Source organism: Daphnia magna, unplaced genomic scaffold (assembly GCF_020631705.1).
Source record: "Daphnia magna isolate NIES unplaced genomic scaffold, ASM2063170v1.1 Dm_contigs074, whole genome shotgun sequence".
Taxonomy (NCBI): domain Eukaryota; kingdom Metazoa; phylum Arthropoda; class Branchiopoda; order Diplostraca; family Daphniidae; genus Daphnia; species Daphnia magna.
Window position 1 is genome coordinate 515,594 of NW_025533120.1, and position 10,095 is coordinate 525,688.

The 10,095-nt window shown below is 37.8% G+C and overlaps 1 pseudogene; it reads left to right on the plus strand.

The window, feature by feature from the left end:
• The first annotated feature begins 4,394 nt into the window (after positions 1 to 4,394).
• On the plus strand, positions 4,395 to 7,453 carry LOC116934796 (annotated as a pseudogene).
• Positions 7,454 to 10,095: the final 2,642 nt, after the last annotated feature.

A 10,095-nucleotide genomic window follows, 5' to 3' on the forward strand; every position in this document is an offset into this window, starting at 1 on the left:
ACGGAATCGAAGAAAAAGAAGAAAAACTTGACCACAACAAGACAGTTGTGGAAGACCAGCTCTTGAGTAAAGTAAAAAGATGCGGGATACCACCAAAATTAAAATTTTAATCCAAGGGATCTTACCAAAAATAAAAACGGAACTTTACCTACGAATGCCAGAAGATGCCAACGACTTCGATGCACTATGCAAACAACTGTTTATTTCGGAACAGATCTTGCAAAACAAAGAAAACAATGACGACAAAGAACTAACAGCAGTCATTGCCGGCATTGCACACCATGGAAAACAACAGGATTTCGAAATAGAGAAATAAAGACAGAAAATTTTAGAGATGGAATGTGCTAATTAAAATGAAAAATCACAGGAAAAAACTGCAGTCATAGCAGCCACTGACCACTACGAGCCCCGCAGATCACAATCACGGGAACACAATTCAAGACCACAGTATCCGAGAGTACGATTTAACAATAATCAGCAAAACAGCCGCGAATCAAGCTACTCACGCAGCCGAGAACCAAGTTTTTCCAGAAGCACAGAAGCCAGCCCATATAGAGAAAACAATAACGCCCAGAGGGGAAGGGAAAGTTTTCAAGAATCAACAACGCAACGCCAAACACCTTATTCATACGGGCCACATCAAAATGGCCAATGGCAACTAAACCAAAGACAATTTCAACGGCCACAGAATAATTTGTATCAACCGCGAAGGAATATATACCAACCCTCAAATTTTGGGAACCCTCAAAATCAGCCATGGCGTGAATCGACTGGTGATCAGTATCAACAACGAGTACAACCTTTTCACAACACACAACCAGCGAAAAACAGTGACATTACGTGCTACAAGTGTAACAAAAAAGGACACATTGCAAGAGAATGTTGGACAGATATGGCACGTATCAACCGTCAACCACGACGTCAAATGTAGGAAACCACTCACTCTATAATTCCAATAGCATTAATCACTATCATGTAAAACCTAACTTTACGGCGGAAATACCTAAACTTATACGTATCCCAATTAGAATTTGTGAAAAAGAAACAAAAGCTTTAGTAGACACTGGTGCAGCAGCAAGTTTAATTTCATCTATCTTTTATTTTAACATAAGTGATAAAAATTTAAAACAAATAAGAAACAGCGATGATCCGATATTTAGGACAGTATCAGGACAAGAGCTCAAATCATTAGGCCAATATGGATTTTAAATAACAATAAATAAGAATCATTTCATTAACCACAACTTTTATGTAATGGAAAATCTTATTGAAAATTGCATCTTAGGATTAGATTTTTTGGCTAGCAATAACGTAAAAATTAACACTAAAAATAAGCAGATCAGTTATGATCACTATGGAGTCCCTAGCGGAGTTTTGTCGGGTCGGATCCCGTGTTGAACCAGTGTGCTTCACCCGTGTGAAGTGTGACACTGGTGAAACACACTGGTGTTATACCTCTTGTTCGCGTGATAGGGCGGGTTTAACACCGGTGTAAGTTATAAAGCTTTATCCGCAAATTTTATAGTTATTTTGCACCGGTATTGTTCTAGTTAAATATACCCGTATAAAGCTCAAATTTGTCCCAGTGTACTTCTCTGATTATCCCTACTATATTTACCGGTGTAATACACTAATATGTAACTGGTGCACTTCTCCAGCTGAAATTTTTGTATAATGGGTGCATAAACCCGTATCAAACCCTTTACATGTACTGGTGATTTTCTCCAGTTTTAATCTCATGCAATTTGTTGGTAGATCACACTAGTGTTACCCTATTGCATTTTTTTGGTGCATCGCACTGGTTTTGAACCCTTCAAACATACCAGTTTTCACAGTTACAATCTTGGTCCGTCTCTTTCACGAGTGCAAACAAGCTAGACATTTTCAGTAAACAGACAAGTGCTTTTTACTGCCACGTATTTATTTCTTTTGTACTGCTGAATGAAAAAGCATGACATTAGGGCCCAAAACAAGTAATTGATTGACTGATGCAGTCCAGAAGGTCTAATAACCATGAAATGTTAAATAAAAATTGTCACAATGTAAAAACCTAACATTGGAATCTTCTTAGTATACCAACGACAAAACAAATTAAAGACTAAAACAGTTAACTAATGCTTGAAGTCTATCTATATACTGTTTCAACGTGATCCCATCGTTGTCTTGCATCGGTGTTGCTGTTGCTGATGTGGCAGGTCTGTCATCATTCTGTTCATCACGGCATGTGTTGCGGAATTCTCTGGCGTGTGTTTTTCTCGCATCGCGCACCAGTTGCTGTATTCGTCCTTCGTTTAACTTTTCGCCTTTCTTTTGAGCGAAAATCCTTGCAGACACTGTATTAAGATGCAAACGAAATATTAAGTTGAGTGAAACCATGCGCACTTCAATGCATAAAATGCAAATCACCTCCGAAGACGGCTAATAGATTAAACAGGCCTGCCATTCCTGGCCTGCTGTCTTTGCCTCTGGGAATTGTTTTCCACTGCATACTGTTGCATACCTCCTTTGACATCAAGAAGCCCATCATGAAATAGAAAAGTGTGTTCACGGTTTTTACTGTTTTAAGTTTTTCGACAAAAAAAAACACCTGTGTGGATCGTACAAACGATTAGGAAAAAAACTTAAAACAGCAAAAAAAAACCGCCGAACTATACCAAACTTATGGCCAAAGTGTTATCCCGTAGAGAGATATCCATAGCTTCCACTACTGCTGTAGATTTCACTGGCAAGTCTTTGAAATTTGTTTCAACCACACATTTGTGATGATCGAAGTCAGCTGCTGCCATCTTATGGACTTTCACCTTACGAAGGGCTTCCACTTTTTGGTCTAATGTCTCAATCTTTTCCATAATTATCTGCAATTGGGATGAGATATTGACAGCTAAGTTTCCCACTACGTTTTCAAGTGATGCCACCCTTTCGAGTGCATTAAGAAGGCGAAACATCATTTGTTGATCAAAATTAATAGCTAAAAAAATAAATAATCAAATTATTAAGAAGTTTGTTATTCTTTTCTAGTCCAAAAATAATTATGCCAAAATTCAGACTTGCCTGCCGATCCATTTGATGACGTATAGCCTGTCATCTCATTTGATGGGTACATTTGGTGAGTATCTAAATCCATCATCGTGCGATGGGGCTCTTGATTTGCTGTTTCGCCCACCGGTTCTTCCTGCTCCATCCAAACGGGTTGCCTTATAGAGATTCTTCCTGCTACATTGCAAAAATTTGGTTTTAAAAATTAAATAAGTAAAATTAAGTTGCATGCATACCATCATTATTGCCATCTTCTTTGCCATTCCAGTTTTTCTTCGAGCAAAGGTAACACTGCGCGGGCGACATCAACACTGATGTACGAGTTTTGTGAGATATCAGCAGCAGAGTCTGGCAAGATGGACTGCCCTTCACAAGCTTTTTCGATGACAGTAGATGGAACTTCTGCCAGATCTGCGACCTTAGTTGCTTTTTTCTCTTTTTTTTTGAGGGGCTGCTCCAATTCAGAGTCATACACCTTCTTCTTTTTTACTCGACTCCCCCTGCCTAATGTTTCGTCGTTATCAGACTTAAGTATATCTTCGAAAGTCTTCACTCATTTCATTGCTGCTGACGTAGCCTTATAAACTCGATCATGACTTCCTGAAAGAATAAAAAAAGTTTGGAATTGAGAAAGTCATGCTACATATCTTATATATCGTTTACCTGGTTTTTTTGTGTTGAAAATGTATACGATATCGTACTCAAACCAAGAATTCCTTGGGTAACGAAACCTTTTAAAAATATTGCTTCTCCACTGATTTGGTTCTTGATTTTTACCGTTGGCAAAATGTGTCCCAACTGGTGGGTATACCATGAATTGCATGCATTCCGAAACCCAGGTTGTTGGAACACAAGTGTAGTAAGTGATGTCTTTGAAGTTTTCATCTCTTTCAACAGTTTTTACGAGGTAATACTTGATAGATGTAACATTATTAACACTTTCTCCCCCCGTCTCCTCCAACTTGTGTATGCCCTTCCAGTGCATGTGTATTCTTCCAACCTAATAAAATACCATTATTTTCGCAAAAAGTTCTTTATTTATAAAGTTATTTTACCTGGAAGGCACCAGAACTACCCGCATTACTGTTTGATAAAGATTCCTCGTCGCCTTCAGCTGTTATTGTCTCCATGACTGATATTTTGCCTTTTTTGTTTGTTTTTCAACAAATTCACACAAACTCGCCAACAGGAATTCCCAACTGGTGTTGTGTTTTACAATATTGTAAAGTGAGCGCGTGACAACTTGTATCAGCCCGACAAGAAGTAAGTTAATTCAAAGAATTTAATAGTATTGAACAACGAAACTAACAGTTGGAAACATAATTGCAACAGTATTGGTGTGGAAATATTCAGACAAAATGGAAAATGTTTCAGAACAGTTGGGTGACAAAGACGTCGATGACATTCTCGTTGTTTGTGGGAAACAACGGCGTAAAAGAAAAAGAAAAATGGATCATTTGACACCGGAATATCAACAGCGACTCAAAACCCTCGCAATGGCTGAGCTTCTCCAATGGATATCAAATGAAGTACCAGAAAATTACATGATACACTTAGTATCACTATCGTCTAGATTGCCTCAGCTGTTTGGTCTGAAAACTCAATTATGTTTACCAAACGACTGTGTTGGGGAAATTTCATCAAGGCAAGAACTACCTGTACCTCCCATCACACTTCTGGTATTGTACCATAAAAATATTTCTTGTACGTTATCTGATTCCTTTCATTAATCACTCATATATTCGTCTAGGAAGATTACCATGTGGAAGAAACCGAGAGGCTTATTGATCTGAACCAGAGTATACGTGAGTCTACAACCAATAACAAATCCGAGTATAGCAAAAGCCAACCAGTCTTGAACCACACTCAAAGTAATACAGATTTGGCAGACGATGTATAGCAGCATTATTAAAAAGAACCTTCCAAACTATTTTTTTAAACCCCTGTAGATTCTTCCAACGCAGACAAACAGCAAGCAGCAAAAGATGATGAAGAATTTGATGCTTTTGAAGGGACACCAGTGATTAATCTTACTGATAGTTCTTCAGCAACAAACAGCAAATCCTTATCGTTTAAAAGAATTCTGTGCCATTGGGCTGCTAGTACTATGCAAAAGAAAAGTCATCTGACGTATTCGCTGCAGTTGCTGAAAGAGCACAGGCCGCCTGTAGACTATGATACCTTGCCATCATCTGGCAAACAATTGATGTTCATCGACGGGCGAGATATGCCACAGCCATCTACTACTTCATTAGCTCCTGATAGGTAACGTCGATACACCATTTGTATTCCTTTTTGACTAAAAAAACTTTCTTACAATTATCTTACTTCTTTTTTTTTTTTTTACAGTACAAACATAGGGAATCGAAAAAAACATCCATTGCCTCCCGTCATTAATTTAGACAATGAAGGAAATGGGAGGTACACTCATTTTGGTCTTGAAAGTGCTCTAGCCGGCGATTCCCCAGGAGTATATTTCCACCACGCAGATTTATTGCAATACGCTGATATTTACCAATCCAATCCAAACGCCCTTCCACCATCTATCCGAAAAAAGGTACTATTTTTAATTAATAGCTACCATTGATAAAGAGTCACTAGTAATATGATTTTTTTCTCAAAATCAGATTGAGAAACTACATGGCAAACTCGAAATTGCAGAATCTATGCGGCTTCTAAGAGGTGAAACAACAAGCTCAGTCGTCAATAACATAACAACAATTCCACATTTCGAAGCTGATCTTAGCTGTGATGGTGTCCTGTTTTTCGACAACTCTGAGCAAGCCGAATGCATCCCTATCTGTGTCGTTGTACATTCCGTGAGTGAATCTGTTGATTGCTCTCGAAGCAAGCCCATTTTGTTGCAGAAATGATCTCCTATAATCGTTGGAGTGGCTCACTGTAAAGAGAAGCCAGACGTGAATTTGTTGTTATCAGCCGTTATTAAGGAAATAAAAAGGCTCGATCCAAATAACGACGATAATACTACTATTGGTCGCCAATTCACCGTCTCCATTCGCTGTGTTATCGCTGATTGGCCAATGCGGTCATATTTAAAAAGAGTGAAAGGCCATACGGGATACTGGAGCTGCGAGCGTTGTATACAACGTGGTGTTTCGTGCGAAATTCATTCCAAGAAGAGCAGTAGGAAAGAAAAGCCTAAAAAAACAATTCAGTTTCTCGATGTGAACGCCCCTCCTAGAACTGACGAAGAGTTCCTGTCTTACTGCAAGTCTGATGACTGTCCCGATGAACATCTAAATGGTCATGAAGATCTCAGTCCGTTTCTGGAATGGAATTTTCCGATGGTAAGCGGTTTCGTTGTAGAACCAATGCACACCTTTTATGCTGGCTGCGTAGGTGGTAGACTGAAAGGCATCGCCGGCAACCCAAACGAAGGTCAACTGAGCTCGTCACAACTGAAGCAAGTCGACCAAAGGCTGGAACTGTTTGAGAAATGCAAACCTTCGGAATTTGAAAGACATGTAAGAAGCCTTAGCAAGTGCGCCAAGAAGTATAAGCATCACGAGATAAGAGATTTACTCATGTACATTTTTATACCAGTATTTACTGGAATTTTGCAAGAGGAACACCTACAAAATGTTTTGTTGCTTCAATACGCCATGTTGCTGATTGGTGGTTTTTCTAATGAGCCTCTCTCCAACGCAAATGTAACAGAAGCATCTCGAGTGTTGAAGCTGTATGTGCAACAATTGAAAGAATTTAAATATCCTATCCGGCCGACTACCCACTTTGCGACACATTTACCTGGGGACGCTGTGAAGTATGGCTGTGGAGTGGAGACGTTGAGCGCTTTTGTTTTTGAAAATTTCTATAGATTTTTCCGAAATATTTTGCTTCTGGAAACTTACCGTTGGAGCAAATACGAAATAGGCTTGTAGAAAGATCAAAGTACTTGTTGCCGACTTCCGCTGACGGAATGATCATAAATTCTTCAGCGCAATTCCAAGTCGAATTAAAGAAATTACAAGTAAAGCTCAGTGGACAAAAGATATTCGTGAAGTATTCCGAATGGAAAGGAATTAAAAAAATTGTTTTCCCTGATTTTGTGCTAACAAATAAGTTTCCGAACAATGTATGCTTATTTAAAAATGGAAATGTTGTGGTTTGTTCTGATTTCATCGAGTTTCCAAAGCATAGCAATATTTTCCTTGTTGTTGGCTTTTTATTTAAAACCAAAGAACCTGCTTGTGTTCAGCCCTACTTATCAGCCAAATACAACACATTCATTGTATCTAAGTTGGACAAGCGGATCGGTGAATGGAATATGAACAACTTACTTTGCAAGATGTTTACAGTCCCTTATAAATGTACTGACTATTCCAAGATGCCTGACATTACCCTTCCAAATTTGAACCAAAGATGGTTTACCACACCTATCCGACATACCATATAATTTCTAAATACTTGTAAGGAATGCAACGCCATGACTTGTCCAGTATATAATTTGCGTGTGACTCATTTTTCTTAAATAAATCTTGCTTTCTGTCTCATATTTATTCATTTACCCTCAGTTTTCTGTGTATACATAGTATAAAGTATATTTGAATTTACGCGCCTTGCGGCGAAAAACAGACAAGTTGAATTTTTATTCCGGTGTGTGAAACAGGTTTGAAACGCAGTAAACATTGGATGGAAAACTATATTTTTGAAACTAGATGTAGACGCGTTTCATTGCAGTGTCAAACCAATATGTTCCTTACAAACTGTGGTAACAAATTGAAATAAAAAATATGAGTGTGGCAAACCAATATGAAATGCATATAGATGTAATTTTAAAAGCTATATGTCAACCACTCTGATGAATATTTCTAAGTCCTTATCGCAGAAAAAGTAAACCAATATGCTGTTTCATTAACTAGCCTACCCACGGTTTCAAACTGGTGTCACACACACTTAAAAAGGCGCAGAAACCAAAAAAAATGTAAGTGTGTGACACTATTATGAAACCAATATTCCCCGAATAAATCCCCAACACCAACTAGATGAATTTTTATGGTGCTTAAATCTAGTTCTACCTAAAGTTCATATTGGTGTCAGACACCCTCCGAAAAATGCTATCAACTAGAGGGGAAAATATCATTAAGGAGTGTCCTGCACCCGTTAGGAATGCTCTTGAATCTGGTTTACAAAAATTACCTTTACTATAAGTAAAAATGAGGCAAAATAGTTTCGTAACACGAGGATTCGAAGAGTATCAAATGCAGCTTTCACATCGCAAATTCAGAAATACGTTAAACGAGGCTTTTCATTTGAAATTCCTCGGTTGCGTGAAGCACACCCAATTTGAACCATAAATGAAGGATTTGAAATAAGTGTTTTACACCACACCAGATCCACACCAAAAAACTCCACTAGGGGTAGAACATAGTTTTTGCGAAAGTATATTGCCATTGTATAGCATAACTTTTTCCTAAGTGGGAATAAATATACCACTAAAGCCTTTATCCAATGTAGTAAAAGAAGAACTTCCATTAACTACAAAAGACTACATTAATTTAGAAGCTTTTAGTCAATTAGATTTATCAAACGAGGAAAATAGAAAAATAGAAAAGAATGACTTTAAAATACCCAATTTTCCTAATGAAGTAAAAACAAAAATTGAATGGTTGCTTGTAAAAAACGAAAGATTGTTTGCAGATAAAGAATCAGACCTTGGGTTGGCTATTAATGTCAAACATTTCATTAATACGGGAGCTAGCGCACCAATTAATCAGCGTCTGCGTAGAACGCCTGAAGCGCTAAAAAATACGGTAAAATCGAAGATTGATAGTATACTACAAAATAAAATAATAAGAGAAAGTCATAGTCCATTCTCAGCGGCCATTGTAATGGTTAACAAAAAGGATGGTGAAATGAGAATTTGCATTGACTATAGACAATTAAACAAAATAACAATAAAAGATAGATATCCCTTACCTAGAATAGATGATACCGTAGATGCATTGTGCGGTTCAAAGTATTTTTCAACACTGGATTTATTAAGCGGATACTGGCAAATAGAAATAGAAGAAAGCGATAAATATAAAACAGCCTTTATATGTGAATTTGGACAATATGAATTCAATCGTATGCCATTTGGATTGACAAATGCACCAAGCACTTTTCAAAGAGCAATGAATAACATCCTGAAAGATGTACTTTTTAAGTTTGCATTGGTTTATCTAGATGACATTGTTTTCAGTAGTTCGATTGACGAACATATAAAACATTTAGAAGAAGTTTTTAAATTGTTGACAAAAGCGGGTTTAAAACTAAAACGAAAAAAATGCGAATTCTTTCAAGAGAAGTTGGACTATTTAGGTTACATAGTATCAGAACAAGGCATAACACCAAATCTTAAAAAATTGGAATCCATTATTAATTACCCTGCACCTAAAAACACAAAAGAATTGAGTTCATTTTTGGGACTAGCAAGCTACTATCGAAAATTTATCAGAGCTTTCGCTGATAAAACTCATCCATTGACAGCACTGACAAGGAAGTCAGTCGAATGGAAATGGGGGGAGGAACAAAGGGACGCCTTTAGTTGTATAAAGAACTGCCTCATATCTAGACCTATTCTAAGCTATCCCAATTTCACGCGCGAATTTATCATCTATACGGATGCATCAGGATACGGAATAGGATTAGTCTTGGCACAAATACAATCTCCACCTCAATCAGTGGATTCAGCTGCGACCGACGAACAGGATCACAGTGAATCAGACGACCTAGAAGTCGTCATCGCGTATACTTTTAAACATCTGAACGACCGTGAAGCCAAATTGAATCAACAACAGAGAAAGAAGCATATGCAATCATTCATGCTGTAGATGTATTCAGAACGTACTTATACGGCCGGAAGTTTATGGTATTCACTGATCATCGACCTTTAGAATGGTTGATGAGAAAATCTGAACCGGCAGGACGACTAGCAAGATGGGCATTGAAATTACAAGAATTTGACATTGTAATTGGATATCGACCTGGTAAGTCACACCAAAACGCCGACACTCTTAGTCGTATTCCAATATTACCCATTGCTAAAGTAGAATC